At 40.9% G+C, this 11630-nt stretch overlaps 1 long non-coding RNA gene across 1 annotated transcript; it reads left to right on the top strand.

Annotated features, from left to right (window-relative positions):
* Positions 1-543: 543 nt before the first annotated feature.
* LOC127436675 (uncharacterized) lies at positions 544-10230 on the top strand. The gene is made up of 2 exons (XR_007896444.1): positions 544-4696; positions 10011-10230. It is a non-coding gene; the product is annotated as an uncharacterized LOC127436675 (long non-coding RNA).
* The last annotated feature ends 1400 nt before the right edge of the window (positions 10231-11630 follow it).

Here is an 11630-nt window from a genome sequence, read left to right on the forward strand (position 1 = left end):
GGTTGTGCGAACAGAGAAACATTGAGCACAGGCAGAGCTGTCACCTAAATATCAGTCTGAGCGTTCTGCTGATGAAGGGATTTTAATGTCTGCTAGCTTCATGCCATCATCTGCCTACGGAGATTAAAGAAACAGCAATCCATGGAGAGTTTTATTGAGAGCTGTCACTATTGTATGTCTCAATGCCCGTAGCCCAGACGCAAATGGCTTTCTGTGATATATTCACCTGCCAGGCAGGATGGTGTGCTGTGCAGAGTGGATTGCAGCTATGTTGTGTTAACCCTTTCATATAACTGGGCCCTGCAGAGTATGCATCACACATATGTGTTTCTGCAACAGCCAATTACGTTACAAGCTGCCAGATTCAAATCGGATTTTGCGGCGACACAGGCTGTGCTGGTCAAGTGTCTGTAATTTATATTTGTTCAAACAGTTACTCATACAGTCTTTTAAAACACAGAATACGTTTATTATATATGCATACAGTACATCCAACTCATCACCAAAGTAGCACGATAAAAAGTTTACAGCTCTTATACACAGTCAATACATCAAACGCGATCTTCCTCTGATGCGTGCTGCCATTTGTTTGCATTAGTAGCGGTTGTCATTTGTCAAACAAACAGAGACTCAAAGAATCTTTTCAAGCCTAAATGTCACCAAAGTACCACAGCATTACAGTTCACAGCTTGTATATGCACAGCCATCATATCTAAATGCAATATTCCCATGCATGCAGCCTTGTCTGCTGATTAGGTGAAGATGCAGATTTCATTAACACAAATAGCAAATCAAACAGTCTTTTCAGTCATATAATACATTTGTTTTCTGAAACAGACAGCCAACTATCACAAAATCACCAAGTTTAAAACTCGTATTCTCAAAGTGAAAACATGCTGATTGAGCGTGATTATATGATGCATGCAGCCAAGTCTAAAGTTATTAGCGCTTGTCTCACACACACACACACACACAAACACACACACACACACACGTTGGTGCGGCTATCCTTATGAGGACTCTCCACAGACATAATGATTTTCATTCTGTACAAACTATAGATTCTATCCCCTAACCATACCCCTAAACCTAACCCTCACAAAACACTTTCTGCATTTTTACATTTTCAAAAAAACATTGTTTAGTATGTTTTTTAAGCAATTTGAATTATGGGGACAATAGACACTAGAATTTAGACCCTACTCATGAGGTTAAAAGGGCAGTCTGCTGGTCTAAAGTTCGAAGGACATTGAACCAAGACTGCTATCCAGGCTCACACCAAATATATTGTCGTAAAACACAAAAAAGTGCTGCAGATTTCAGCAGAATTGGAACACCTGCTATTTATAAACTTCAACAATTGCCCAGACCTTTTGCGAGTTTGTTTATTCAATAAACAAATAATTGATTATGCTTTCAGCTACCAATAAGATTTTGGAAATATTTTATTTTACCATGTTTAAATCTTCTCAAATTTAGCAGATATTCCCTTAAATGCCACAGCCACGCTAAAACATTTTCACATGAATACGCATTGATTTTGCTACATTTACGCCTCTTATTCACACTGGAGCTGCGTTTTCCTCCACTGGAAGTGGAGACTTCCAAAAATACTCTACATTACTGCATACTTTGGAAAACTATGACATTAGGAAACTGAAAACGTGTGTTCAACGATAAATGGATTAGTGTGGACGTGGCCAAAATCCTTTCTGTAAATGCAAGAAAAAATCTACAGATTTTGTCTGGGGCTACTGCTATCTATCGTAAAAAGACTTCTTTAAAACAAATGCCTTATTTAATCCAGACAAGATGTCAGTAATGACACCTTTACTTGACACTTTCCTACAATCCTTTTACTTCGACCACATCCACACTAATGCGTTTTCGTTTGAAAATGCATTAATTTTGCTATGTTTATGCCTCTCATCCACACTGGAATGCTGTTTTCCTTCACTGAAAACAGAGACTTCTGAAAAAGCTCTCTATGACAGCACACTTTGGAAAATTATAACTTCAGGAAACTGAAAACGAAGTGTTCAAATAAAAATTAATTCATGTGGACTGGGCCGAAATCAGCTCAGAAAATGCATAAACAAGTCTGTAGATTCCATCTGGGGCTACTGATATCTGTCGTAACAGGACTTCTTTAAAATAATGACTTATTTTAGTCCAGACAAGATATCAGTAATGTCACCTTTACTTTGTGACACTTTCTGTCATTCCTTTTACTTAGTCTGACCTCTCTAAAACAAGAACATAAACCAAGAAGCCACAAAGAGCAAAATCACACAAGATATAATATCTTTCAAAACTATCTCTGCGTTGAAGCTACTGTTTGGTGACACCATTGTAGGCGATTTCAGTAATATAGCTAGATATTGCTGAAACAGAATATGGAAAAAAGGAGGGTAGAGAGTGTGCCTGTCTCATTTCAAAGTGTGCCCTTGACATCTTTGTAGATTGGCTTTCTTCTTTCTCTCCTGCATTGCCCAGGACACTGCAACAGCTGCAAATTGCCAATGACATATATGCAAAATGGGGGTCATACAAAGTTCTCAGCCATTTTATAAAGCAGACACATATACTGTGTCTGTTGGCTTGCTAGAGGTGGTATGTGACCTCTAAAAACTGCTTTCATATACTGAAATATATATTGAATAGCACACATTGCTCTATCTCCAAATGAGAAATCCCATGTAGCAAGAACTCATTTAGCTGCTCTTGAGGCTAGTATCGCTGTCAAAGTTGAAATGAGAGCAAGCCAGCAAATGTGGTTTAGGGGCACACACAGTTTTTGTCTTACAAAAAGTATTTTATTTATTTTTTTTTTTTTTTGTTACATGAAATGTATAACTTTCCTTTAAGTATGTCTCACTGTGAATGACCTGTTGTGAGAAATACTTAACTGAAGGGAAGGGAAAATGTTCCCTTCAGAACATTTTGCAAACAGCTGTAAACCAAAATGCTCAGTGCCCATGTATTGGTTAATGTTGTTTCATATTAAGGTTACAGTGACCTAACTACAAGCAGCGGGATCTACACAAACAGTCAAAGCCGCTGAGATGCCGCCTTCCTGAGGCTTCAAATGTCCTAATTACTCCTGTGTGCCTCACAGGTCAAGCCAAGCTTTCAGTACTAGCCTGGCACCATAAGAGTATTCTCCACTCCATTAGCTTGAGATTTCAATGCACAGGGCTAAATGTTACCACTCCTTAAATTCTCAGCCTCCGAGGATTCTGTGGCCTACATAAACGATTCAGCTTAGAGCTAAGCTGAGCCTTTTTGCTGTTGTTGGAAAATTCTATCAGATAACTGAACCAGAAAAGTTTTATTCAGATTGAGGGTAAGCAGAGAAATAGTAGTATTCCTGTGTTCCATTGTAATTAATTAATGGAAGGATGTCCAGCAAGTTCAATAAATAAACTTCAGTTGGTTCAAAATGCAGCTGCCAGAGTGCTGACTAGAACCAAGAAATATGATCATATTAGCCCCATTCTGTCATCGTTACATTGGCTACCTGTTAAATTTCGTATTAATTTTAAAATTCTGTTAACTACACAACAAAGCTTTGAATGGTCTAGCTCCACAGTCCTTAAGTGACCTTCTGACATGCTACATTCCGTCATGTTCATTATGATCACAAAATTCGGGCTTGTTAATAATTCCAAGAATATCAAAAATCCACAAAAGGAGGTAGATCCTTTTCATACTTGGCTCCTAAACTATGGAATAGTCTCCCTAACACTGTTCGGGATGCAGACACACTCGCTCAATTTAAGTCTAGTCTAAAGACCAGCCAGGCATACACCTAATTTATCCTTCAACTTACAATTAGGCTGCTTTTGTTAGGTCTACTGGAACCAGAAACATCCATCATGATCTATAACGCTGCATAAAATTGAATGGCATCTACGCTAATATTCTTTTTTTTTTTTCTTTTTTTTTTCATGTCTCAACCTTGGGATTCATATCCAGAGGTAACCAGAGTCAGCCAGATCCAGCTCCGTTCCTGCTTGGTGTCAGCATCCACTGCTACATGTCACTGAAAGATGACGACAAACTACAGCCGGTGCCAGCCAGACATCACTTCAGTCTTTTGACTTCAGAGGATGAACTGATGCCAACTCCAACTGTAAGACATGAGATACTTCATATGCTACTGCCTGAACCTTGGACTTAGGATGGACCCCACCGAACCTCACCGAAATGACCTGCAGGTTGAACTGCGATGCACCTCATTAATCTCTGCCTGCATCACCTTTGTCTATTGACGGACTACACTCTTAAAATGGAATACATAGACTAACATTTAATTGCCAACAAAAGCCTTCATCAGCCAACTAACAAAGGACAATGCATCAATGTGAATTACTGCAGTTAATCCAGGATGGACTTCAAAAACATTAGTCATTAATCTTAAAGTTTAAAAGAAATCTTTTCTTTTTTTTTTTTTTTTTTTTTTTTAAACAATGGACCTTAACGCTTACATAATTTACAAATTTAAAACCATGACTTGCACTGCACATAAATAACTAATATTGGCATTATATTCATGTTGTTTAGCCAGAGGGGAACTGGCCCCCACAGCGAGCCTGGTTTCTCCCAAGGTTATTTTTCTCCATTAACCAACATCTTATGGAGTTTTGTGTTGCTTGCCACAGTCACTTTCAGCTTGCTCACCGGGGTTCTAAATGTAATTATTATTTAATTATTTAATTTCTATACACAATTTACAATCATATTTAATCAAACTATATCACTCTTTATAGATATAGATTTCATTTTTTGTTAATGCATTATTCCTGTAAATCTGCTTGGAAACGATGTGTGTTGTGAAAAGCGCTATACAAATAAAAATGACTTGACATTTACATAAAATGAAGAGTGGGAAAACAAATTACTGGGTCCATTTACATGCACCATCTTAAGACCTGTTCACACCAAATCTGTGACGATTTTGCAAGATGAACCACTGACGAAAGATCTATTCACACCCAGTCAATAAAAAAGGAAACAAAAAACTATTTCACTCCTGTACAGTAGGCTGCGCTGTTGCGGTGCTGTTATTATACCAGTCTCCTGTCCGCACCTTCAGCTGTTAGAGATTAATACTGTATACTGAATGCTTTTAAAGAATTTATTTACCTAATTTGGTATAACTGTTTCATTATGTTCTTTTGATGGTGTTGATGCTTTTTGAGGAGTATATAATCTGTTTGTTTTTTTATGCGAATGAGATAAGTAAAGAGCGCTGTTGAATATATATTTTCACATGTATTTTGCCACAAGTATATTACAAACGGACACCTGAAGCCAACTTCTCTTTTTATAATGCCTGGATTAATGCCTGGATAATATAACACAAGTTACAATGATATAAATACACGTGGAATAATGTAAAATAAGATGCATAGTATCGTGGTGTTCTCACTCTTCTGAAATACCAGACGTTTTTGGGATTACTCAAGATCGTTTATTATTTCCATGTTTCCAACTTGAATAAGAATAGACAATACGGGTTACTGTTAAGGCCATAACCCACGACCACAAAACACAGTCCTTACGTCTTCAGGCCTCCAAACCGAAAAGAACAAGCAACTGAAACTTCCCCAGTATTCCCCCAAATTATCACACCCCTTTTTACCAGATGCCAATCAGAGAACATGTCAATCTCACTGAACTTAGAGAACTCTAACTTTTAAAGAAACATTAACTCCATTTGACATGGCATTACACTGCCCCCCCAATTTGTTGAGGGGACAAATTAAGTCTTTGAACCTGCTGGGTCGTTGCCTCTGTCTCTTTGGTCATGTCAGACCAACACTGGCATGAGGGTCAAGGGTTGTGTGGGAATGGGGAATTGGGGTTTGAAATACAGGTGACAGTCCCAGTACTGGAGATGACATTTGTGAAGTGTTTAAGGTAACGGGGCATTGGGCATTTTGTTTGTGTGTTGTGTTCAAGAGGCCAGTGTTCCTATTGGACTGCAGTTCTGAGGAAGCGGTGTGCTTCTATTGAAAAGAGGGGACTGAGAAGCCTCTATATGGGGCTAGCCTGTCTCTGTGGATGGCTACTTTCTGTCCCTTAGGTGGTAACTGCACTCTGTATACCACCTCCCCCACCCTTTCCAGGATCTGACAAGGGCCTGTCCAGTGACAGTCCAATTTTGGGCAGCAGCCCCTTTTTCTTTTTGGACTGTAAACCGACTAACTCCTTGGCCTGGAAGTGTCTCCTTTTGCTTCTCAGATCATAATTCCTTTTCTGTCTCATTCCAGCTTTAGCCAGCTGGTCTCTGGCAAATGTATGGGCTGTTTCCAACCGATCTTGTAGCTTCTTGGCATATTGCAGTCCAGGTGGTGTATCAGGCATGTCTGGATTGCTTTCCAAATGCCAACTCTGCAGGGGTCCTGAGCTCACGCCCCAGCATGAGCAGGGAAGGGGTGCATACGTTGGAGTCCTGCACTGCAGATATGTAGGCCATCAGGATGAGGGAAAGATGGGTCTCCCAGTCCCGTTGGTGATCAGCTGTTAGTATGGCTAACTGTTGAGCTAGGGTCCTGTTAAATCTTTCGACTAGACCATCGCTCTGTGGATGCAATGGTGTTGTTCGTGTTTTCTTCATGTCTAAGAGTTCACACATAGCTCCAAACATTCTAGATTCAAAATTTCTCCCTTGGTCACTGTGTTTGACTTCAGCTGTGCCAAACCTGCTGAACATGCCTTCCACAAGTGCATCATCCACTGTCTCCACTTCTTGATCAGGCAATGCATAGGCTTCAGGCCACTTTGTAAAATAGTCCATAGCAGCAATCACAAAGCGGTTGCCTCTCTCTGTGCAGGGAAAAGGGCCCATTATATCTATTTCCACCCTCTCCATAGGAGCTCCTACAGATCTTTGCTGTAGCTGTGCATGGGACTGGTCAAATGGGCCTTTATAGGCTGCACAGACATCGTACTTGTGGCAGAATTCATATACATACATTCAGTGTTGGCCCCAATAGAAGCCTTTGCGAAGACGGTGAAGTGTTTTGGAAATCCCAAAGTGTCCTTACCCTGGGCTTCCATGACAAGCACATATAACTGTTTCTTTCATGCTTTTGGGTACCAGTGGCTGACTCTTTCTACACAAGCTGTAGTTATCAAAATTTGACCACAGTCACTTGGTGATCATGGAGAATGCTGCTACATCCTCCCAGGGGGGCCTCTGTTCTTGTTCCAGCCATTCCAACACAGGTTTTAGGTCAGTGTCTTGTTCCTGTTTGGGCCTCCACTCTGCTACATCTACTACCTGCAGCCATCCACAAGAGAGTTGAGTTGTGCTGTCCTCTTGACTCAGGTCTCTGTCTCTGGCTTCCCTCCTTTCACAGTGGCAGCAACCAGCTGCAGCACAAGGATGACATGATAATGCATCAGCGTTTGTGTGGTGAGACCCAGCCCTGTGTATCACATTGAAGTTGTAAGATTGGAGTTCTTCGAGCCAACGGGCCACTTGACCCTCAGGTTCTTTGAATGACATCAACCACTGAAGTGTGGCGTGATCTGTCCTGATTGTGAATGACATGCCACACAGGTTAGTAACTGAAGTGTCTCACCACCATCACTACAGCGAGTAGTTCGCATCTTGTGACACAGTAGCGCCTCTCACTCTTATTGAACACCTTGCTGTGAAGTAAGCTACTAACTTCTCTCCTTCAGGCCCTTCTTGCGACATCACAGCTTCCATGCCAACATTACTGGCATCTGTATCTAGAACAAAGGGCAGCATGGGGACAGGTGGAGCCTGAATGGGGGTGTTGATGAGTGCCTGCCGTAGGGTATCAATGCTTGCTGGCTCTCCTCTGACCAGTAAAAGACACTGTCCTTCTGAAAAAGGCAGAAGAGTGGAGCCCCAATGCAGGAAAAGCCTTTCACAAACCATCTATAGTATGACGCTAAACCTACAAAACTTCTCCGCTGTGATTGCTCTGTGGGAGTTGGCCAGTTTCTGATGGCACATACTTTATCCTCCAGAGTGCCTATGCCCTTGCCCCCAACTTGTGGCCCTGGAATTCCACCTGATGTCTCATAAAGTGGCACTTGTCAGGGTGTAGTTTGAATCCTGCTGCCCCAACTCTCTCCAGTACCCGCCACAGTGCCCCAAGCACCATCTAAAAGGAATCCCCATGGACTAGGAGATCATCCAGGTACACAAGGCACTCGCAATGCGGAATGTCCATCAGCGCCTTGTCCATTAGTCTTTCAAATGTCGCTGGGGCATTACAGAGACCAAAGGGAAGGACTTTAAACTGCCAGGGGCCTCTGTTTGTGCAGAAAACCTTTTTGGGACTCTGGTGACAAAGGTAATTGCCAATATCCACTCCGAAGGTCCAGAGTGGAGAACAAGGAGGAACCAGACACTAAATCGAGGGATTCATCGACCCTGGGTATCCCCTGTATCAATCACGTGTTGCATCAGATGTGTCAGACCTACTTCATTCTCATTGAAGGCGAAAATGTCCTTGAATTCCTGTAGAACCCTCCACAAGTCCAATAATTATTGCTGGTCAAGCCCTTCACAATTTTCAGCCCAAATGTTCCTTATTGCAGTCAGCTGCTCTGTTTCCTTGTCTATGGGCTGTTCATGGTACTGTACAGCGTTACAATCAGATGTCCAAGGTAGGGGAAGGGCATGAGGGAGGGGCATGCCTAGGGCTGCTGGTTTCTGTGGCATTGACAAATATGGGTGGAGGGGTTGGGTGTAGGGAGGGTGGGGTCAGCTTCACACTTTGGCCTGTGACAATGGTTCTCAAGAAGTCTAATCCAAGTATACAGGAATCATGCACTTCAGCGACCCATGCAGTAAAAGATATAGACAGGTCTCCAATGTTGAACAAGAATATTCCTCTGCCCTTTATTAGGGTAATATTACCAGTCACAGTCTTTAGTCTAACATATGTTGGTTCTACTGTGGTCCCCAATGGGACAACATCAGGCCAAACCAATGTTCCATATGTCGACAAGTGCGGTGCACGTGACCCCTGCCACCATGACTTGAATGTGACAAAAATCCCCAACATGAGTCCAGCCCACTTTTATTAATGTCTCAACAGGGGAAGTTGAAGTAAGTTCCCCCACCTGCTTGCTCCTCCCTCCAGGAGTTTGCGGGGTCCTCTATGTTTGCAGTACAAAGGGTCCATGAACTGCAACTATTTATTTTTAATTATATAATTTTCAGGGGTGTATATCAGCTTCATGTATGCTGGTGTTTGCCAGTTGATTAGCACCACCAACACACTGGATTGAGCAGCTGCAGTGACTGACAAAAAGCTCTTATCTCATTGTACAGTCAGTTTTCATAGCAGTCCAAAAAAATAATATTAATAATAATAATTGGAACACTCTCCGTAAAAAAAAAAAATCTTCGGATTGTCGGTGGACGATTTGTCAGACCCGATGTGCAAAACACCATAGGAATGCATTGTTACCATACAACAGCTTGTTCGGAAAGAACATTTGTAATTGGACTTGGTGTGAACAGGCCTTTACATCCCAAAAACAAACAAAAAAAAGATCTCTCATTATTTACTCACCCTCAGTTGTTTTCCAAACCTATTTAAGTTTTGAAAATGACAATTTCAAATCTCATGCATTATTGCATTGTCTAGTTTTAAGAATTAGATTATTTTTTATAGTTATCAGTGTATGAAAACACACTCAATGACTCTGGCATGTGATGAATGTGTACAGTGACATTTATCGTGCCATGTCTATCTTTATTCATGTGGACCATCAGAGCACTTTAATGTCTGTGTGTGTCTGAATGTTCATTCACAACTGTAAGCTCTACCAAAAATGACAGCAAATTAATATGATTTGTTAAACGCTATTAGAGTGTTAAAAGCTTTACCTTCGATTTCAAGTGCAACAGCACACCTCATTCACCTTGTATGCAAAGCAGAATCTATTAATGATGTAAAAGGCTCTACCCTTCCCCCTTTCATTCCCTCTTTCACTTTCTTTCCTAACAGTTCCCAAGACACCTTTTGCTGCACCTGAATGCTCCCGTTACCTGAAACAAATTGCCTGAAGAAATCTGCACTGCTTCTGGTTGTGAAAATGCAAAGGAGATGCAAAACCTGGCACGTTAAATGAACTATACTCTCATGTTTCTGCTGCCTCTTTTTTATTTTACTTTTTTTAAACAGCCCGCTTAAGACATAAATAAATAAATAAAAGATGAGAAAGTAACTTTGTAGTCTCTGTGCATTTGTGGTTTGTGCTCTGGGCAAAAACCAGTGCTGTTGAGCAATAATTCACCTGCACAAAAGCCTATCGATGTGCTGCTACAAGATGGAGTTTCACAGTGTGTTTTAAGTGAATATGATATGAAAAGATGTTAGCAATGCAATTTTACTCACAATGGAGGGGTGCGAGATGCTTATTTAAAGACATAAGCATTGACGGCGTGTTTTCTCTGTGAGGCCTGCTGTGTTGCATCTAGCTTCATGTCTCTTTAATTTGCCGCTTGGAGAGCAAACATTACTTCTTTGGTGTGATGTATGCTATCTCAAATACACAGCGATATCTTACATATACAGGAGACTATTGAACACTTCTTAAAAAGAGATAAGAATGTATTTACACATCATGTTATGTGACTGAAAGCCTGTTGGTAGATCCGTTAAGAGAAAGAGCAGAAGTTTGACGGAAGAAAACCCTCGGGTGAAATCATATGTTGGGGATCTTCTTGCTAGATATAGATATAACTAGAAAGCCGGCCGGGGGGAGCCTGTCCTATTTCATTTGAAATGACAAAGGAAAGAGCATCCCTTGTTTCCTCTTTCTTGTCTTCCTTTTCTCTATCCTTGCCGTTAGAGAGCTCATTATAGAGTATGCAGAACTCAGGAGAAACAGACAAGATAGAAGTGTAGGAATTCTGTACAGCTGTAAGCTATACTGCAACTCTACAATTACAGACAGTAACAGATATATTACTGTCATTTTTGACCCATTTAAGAGTTAAAAACAGTGAAATACTTCTCTTAATATTGTATTAGGTAAACAAACAAAAAATAAGTACAAAACGTATTACATTTGTATGAGACTTGTTTATACTAATGCAATGTCAGGATATGTTGGGTGCTTACTGAGTTGTTTCTAGGGCATTGCTAAATGGTTGCTTACTGCCCCTAGCTAGATGAGACCATCCCCAAGTCTCTATGATATCCTGAGAAAGGCTGTTCCATATTGTAGAGCACATCTAGCAGGAGATGTGGATATAAACACGAAGACAGTGTGCAACAACGAAAGCGAAAGCTGCAGGGAAGCACAAGTTAATGGAAGAAATGTCCGCACCCGACAACTTGTTGCAGGTTGCCACAAGAGCAGCGCCCAACAAGATGCTCAAATACATCTGCTGTGACCACTTGTGATCGGATTTGGAGGGGAGGGTCTCAAATTTCATAACAACATACCTCAATCACAATGTCAGTGCTTTACTGCATGACATTAAAGCACAGCAAAGTTAGAAAAGACGAAGAAAGCGTTGAAAAAATGGCGCACTATTTCTGTCAGATAAGCTGAAATTTAATCTAAGCACAAATGCAAGATTTCGAGCAGAATTGTCCATTGTTTTTGTGGATTACCTG

The sequence above is a fragment of the Myxocyprinus asiaticus genome, chromosome 4, assembly GCF_019703515.2.
Source record: "Myxocyprinus asiaticus isolate MX2 ecotype Aquarium Trade chromosome 4, UBuf_Myxa_2, whole genome shotgun sequence".
In the NCBI taxonomy this organism is placed as follows: Eukaryota; Metazoa; Chordata; class Actinopteri; order Cypriniformes; family Catostomidae; genus Myxocyprinus; species Myxocyprinus asiaticus.